This window comes from Cetorhinus maximus, unplaced genomic scaffold (assembly GCF_964194155.1).
Source record: "Cetorhinus maximus unplaced genomic scaffold, sCetMax3.hap1.1 HAP1_SCAFFOLD_1204, whole genome shotgun sequence".
NCBI lineage: Eukaryota > Metazoa > Chordata > Chondrichthyes > Lamniformes > Cetorhinidae > Cetorhinus > Cetorhinus maximus.
The window spans coordinates 30,001-35,572 of NW_027597146.1; positions in this window are offsets into that span (position 1 = coordinate 30,001).

Sequence of the window (5,572 nt, forward strand, 5' to 3'; positions counted from 1 at the left end):
AAAGTGCAGAAGGTGAAATGGTTAACCAGTTAGCAGGCAGGGCAGCCGGCCGGCAATGAGAGCGGCCCGCCCGGTGATAAGGGTGCAGTTAGGTGGCGACCAGCCCAGCAGCTCCAGGGGCTAAGTACGGGTGGGTAAACGGTTAACCAGTTAGCAGGCAGGGCAGCCGGCCGGTAATTAGAGCCGACCTCCCGGCCATACGGGTGCAGTTAGGTGCCGACCAGCCCAGCAGCTCCAGGGGCTAAGTACGTGTGGGTAAATGGTTAACCAGTTACCAGGCAGGGCAGCCGGCCGGTAATTGGAGCCGCCCGCCCGGCCATCGGGCTGCAGTTAGGTGCCGACCAGCCCAGCAGCTCCAGGGGCGAAGTGCATGTGGGTAAATGATTAACCAGTTAGCAGGCAGGGCAACCGGCCGGTAATTATAGCCGACCTCCCGGCCATACGGGTGCAGTTAGGTGCCGAACAGCCCAGCAGCTCCAGGGGCTAAGTACATGTGGGTAAATGGTTAACCTTTTTAGCAGGCAGGGAAGCCGGCCGGTAATTGAGGCCGCCCGCCGGGCCATAGGGCTGCAGTTAGGTGCCGACCAGCCCAGCAGCTCCTGGGGCTACGTACATGTGGGTAAATGATTAACCAGTTAGCAGGCAGGGCAGCCGGCCGGTAATTGGAGCCGCCCGCCCGGCCATAGGGCTGCAGTTAGGTGCCGACCAGCCCAGCGGCTCCAGGGGCGAAGTGCATGTGGGTAAATGATTAACCAGTTAGCAGGCAGGGCAACCGGCCGGTAATTAGAGCCGACCTCCCGGCCATACGGGTGCAGTTAGGTGCCGACCAGCCCAGCAGCTCCAGGGGCTAAGTACGTGTGGGTAAATGGTTAACCAGTTAGCAGGCAGGGCAGCCGGCCGGTAATTGAGGCCGCCCGCCCGGCCATAGGGCTGCAGTTAGGTGCCGACCAGCCCAGCAGCTCCTGGGGCTAAGTACATGTGGGTAAAGGATTAACCAGTTAGCAGGCAGAGCAGCCGGCCGGTAATTGGAGCCGCCCGCCCGCTCATCAGGGTGCAGTTAGGTGCAGAACAGCCCATCAGCTCCAGGGGCTAAGTACATGTGGGTAAATGGTTAACCAGTTAGCAGGCAGGGCAGCCGGCCGGTAAATAGAGCCACCCGCCCGGTGATAAGGGTGCAGTTAGGTGCCGACAGGCCCAGCAGCTCCAGGGGCTAAGTACATGTGGGTAAATGGTTAACCAGTCAGCAGGCAGAGCAGCCGGCCGGCAATTAGAGCCGCCCGCCCGCTAATCAGGGTGCAGATAGGTGCAGAACAGCCCATCATTTTCCAGGGGCTAAGTACATGTGGGTATATGGTTAACCAGTTAGCAGGCAGAGCAGCCGGCCGGCAATTAGAGCCGCCCGCCCGCTAATCAAGGTGCAGTTAGGTGCAGAACAGCCCATCATTTTCCAGGGGCTAAGTACATGTGGGTAAATTGTTAACCAGTTAGCAGGCAGGGCAGCCGGCCGGCCGGTAATTAGAGCCGCCCGCCCGGTGATAAGGGTGCAGTTAGGTCCCGGCCAGCCCAGCAGCTCCAGGGGCTAAGTACATGTGGGTAAATGGTGAACCAGTTAGCAGGCAGGGCAGCCGGCCGGCCGGTAATTAGAGCCGCCCGCCCGGTGATAAGGGTGCAGTTAGGTGCCGGCCAGCCCAGCAGCTCCAGGGGCTAAGTGCATGCGGGTAAATGGTTAACCAGTTAGCAGGCAGGGCAGCCGGCCGGCAATTAGAGCCGCCCGCCCGCTAATCAGGGTGCAGTTCGGTGCAGAACAGCCCATCAGCTCCAGGGGCTAAGTACATGTGGGTAAATGGTTAACCAGTTAGCAGGCAGGGCAGCCGGCCGGTAATTAGAGCCGACCTCCCGGCCATTACGGGTGCAGTTAGGTGCCGACCAGCCCAGCAGCTCCAGGGGCTAAGTACATGTGGGTAAATGATTAACCAGTTAGCAGGCAGGGCAGCCGGCCGGTAATTAGAGCCGACCTCCCGGCCATAGGGCTGCAGTTAGGTGCCGACCAGCCCAGCAGCTCCAGGGGCTAAGTACATGTGGGTAAATGATGAACCAGTTAGCAGGCAGGGCAGCCGGCCGCTAATTACAGCCGCCCGCCCGCTAGTAAGGGTGCAGTTAGGTGCAGGACAGCCCATCAGTTTCCAGGGGCTAAGTACATGTGGGTAAATGGTTAACCAGTTAGCAAGGCAGGGCAGCCGGCCGGCCGGTAATTAGAGCCGGCCGCCTGTCCGCCCGCTAGTAAGGGTGCAGTTAGGTGCAGAACAGCCCATCAGTTTCCAGGGGCTAAGTACATGTGGGTAAATGGTTAACCAGTTAGCAGGCAGGGCAGCCGGCCGGTAATTACAGCCGCCCGCCCGCTAATAAGGGTGCAGTTAGGTGCAGAACAGCCCATCAGTTTCCAGGGGCTAAGTACATGTGGGTAAATGGTTAACCAGTTAGCAAGGCAGGGCAGCCGGCCGGCCGGTAATTAGAGCCGGCCGCCTGTCCGCCCGCCAGTAAGGGTGCAGTGAGTTGCAGAACAGCCCATCAGTTTCCAGGGGCTAAGTACATGTGGGTAAATGGTTAACCAGTTAGCAGGCAGCGCAGCCGGCCGGGAATTACAGCCGGCCGCCTGTCCGCCCGCTAATAAGGGTGCAGTTAGGTGCAGGACAGCCCATCAGTTTCCAGGGGCTAAGTACATGTGGGTCAATGGTGAACCAGTTAGCAGGCAGAGCAGCCGGCCGGCAATTAGAGCCGCCCGCCCGCTAATCAGGGTGCAGTTAGGTGCAGAACAGCCCATCAGCTCCAGGGTCTAAGTACATGTGGGTAAATGGTTAACCAGCTAGCAAGGCAGGGCAGCCGGCCGGCCGGTAATTAGAGCCGGCCGCCTGTCCGCCCGCTAATAAGGGTGCAGTTAGGTGCAGAACAGCCCCTCAGTTTCCTGGGCCTAAGTACATGTGGGTCAATGGTTAACCAGTTAGCAGGCAGAGCAGCCGGCCGGCAATTAGAGCCGCCCGCCCACTAATCAGTGTGCAGTTAGGTGCAGAACAGCCCATCAGCTCCAGGGGCTAAGTACATGTGGGTAAATGGTTAACCAGTTAGCAGGCAGGGCAGCCGGCCGGGAAATAGAGCCGGCCGCCTGTCCGCCCGCTACTAAGGGTGCTGTTAGGTGCAGAACAGCCCATCATTTTCCAGGGGCTAAGTACATGTGGGTAAATGGTGAACCAGTTAGCAGGCAGGGCAGCCGGCCGGTAATTACAGCCGCCCGCCCGCTAATAAGGGTGCAGTTAGGTGCAGAACAGCCCATCAGCTTCCAGGGGCTAAGTACATGTGGGTAAATGGTGAACCAGTTAGCAGGCAGGGCAGCCGGCCGGCCGGTAATTAGAGCCGGCCGCCTGTCCGCCCGCTAATAAGGGTGCAGTTAGGTGCAGAACAGCCCCTCTGTTTCCAGGGGCTAAGTACATGTGGGTCAATGGTTAACCAGTTAGCAGGCAGAGCAGCCGGCCGGCAATTACAGCCGCCCGCCCGCTAATCAGGGTGCAGTTAGGTGCAGAACAGCCCATCAGTATCCAGGGGCTAAGTACATGTGGGTAAAGGGTTTACCAGTTAGCAGGCAGGGCAGCCGGCCGGCCGGCAATTAGTGCCGACCTCCCGGCAACAAGGGTGCAGTTAGGTCGCCGACCAGCCCAGCAGCTCCAGGGGCTAAGTATATGTGAGTAAATGGTTGACCAGTTAAGCAGGCATGGCAGCCGGCCGGTAAGCGGAGCGTCCCGCCCCGTAATACGGGTGCAGTTAGCTGCAGAACACACCGGCAGGTCCAGGGACGAAGTAGTGGACGGGGAAACGGTTAACCAGTTAACAGGCAGGGCAGCCGTACGGGCAGTAGAGCCGCCCGCCCCGTAATACGGGTGCAGTTCGCGGCAGACCAGCCCCGCAGCTCAAAAGTCTAAGTGGAGAACGGGGAACCGGTTGACCGGTGAGCCGAAGCATGCCAGCAGGCAGGGAAGGTGCAAAAAGGGCCGATAAGACCGAACCGGCACGAGTAACAGGCTGCCGGGGGCGGGTTCCCAGCAAACCAGGTGAGGGGGCGTGGCCGGAGGCCGCGCAGCAGAGCCGCCCGCCCGTGAGTACGGTTAGAGGCAGCAGCGGGCTTCCCCAGCAGGGCAGAAGCCGAAGTGGAGGGAGCGAAATGGTTAACCAGCGAGCAGGCAGCATTCCGGCAGGGCTGGAGGGCGAAAAACGGCGTAAAATAACGGACCGGCAGGAGGAAATGGCTGCCGGGGGGCGGACCCAGAGCCCTCACGTGAGGGGGCGGTTCGGGAGGCAGAGCCGCGCATGCGCGGTTGGAAAACGCGTCAAGTCGGAGCAGGGTGAAATCATTAACCAGTCGGCCGCTTCGACGTCGGCTGGCCGGGCCGAGGAGGGTCGGACCGGGGAAAGGTTCCCGGTTTCGTGTCCGTCGGGTGGTCCCGAGTGCGGCAGGAAAAAATCCGGAGTCCTGGGAGCCTTTTTTAAAAAAGAACCGGTCCGGGATGGGGTCGGATTTGGAAGCGTTTGCGGGGCCTAGGTGCCTCTTCGTCGGCATGACTACCGGACGGTCACCCGCCGATCGGCATTTGCGATTTGTTGGCTGGGGAGGTTGGCGGGGTACCTGCAGAATAGTAGGAGGTGGCAAATCGAGAATCGGTCGACATCGCCAAGTGCCTTCTCGAGCCTCCAGGTCTGCAGGGACCGACCCAGGCTGCCCCCAAACCGACCGCGAGGCCGTGCCGGGCGGCCATTTTTGGCCATTTTCGGCATTTTTCGCGTCTTTCGGTAGGTCACGGAAAGCGGCGGCCTGAAGCCCGGGCGTGCCCGGGGAAGGCTCCCCTTCGCCCGCGGGACCGGATTTGCCCCGGAAACGTCCCGAAGCCGGCCGGGAAGGCGGTTTCGAGGGCGAAGCACCTCCGATTGCCTTCGCAAGGCCGGGGAAAGTGGCCCCTGGGCCCGGGAGAGCAAAATCCGTGCGAGGACGGAAGCCCATGAGGTCAGATCCGAGGCTCTTACCCGGCGCCCGGTGGGGGTATTCCCGCAGAGAGCAGCGAATCTGCCCGGCGACGGGTCAAGTTGCAATTTCTGGCATGCCACTCCTGGAGCTGGTTCATGAGTTCCCCTCGGAAGTCCCGATGAGGAAAGGGCAAAATGGCGTTTTGCGGGCTTTGGGGCCTCTTCGTCGGTAGGACTACCGCCCGACCTTACGGTTGGAATTGTCGGCAGGGGAGGTTGGCGGGGTACCTGCAGAATAGTAGGAGGTGGCAAATCGAGAATCGGTCGACATCGCCAAACGCCTTCTCGAGCCTCCAGGTCTGCAGGGACCGACCCAGGCTGCCGCCAAACCGACCGACAGGCCCTGCCGGCGGCCATTTTTGGCCATTTTCGGCATTTTTCGCCTCTTTCGGCCGGGATGGAAAAGCGGCGGACTGAAGCCCGGGCCTGCCCGGGGAAGCCTCCTAATCGCCCGGGGGACCGGATTTGCCCCGGTGAGAGCCCCGGAAACGTCCCGAAGCCGGCC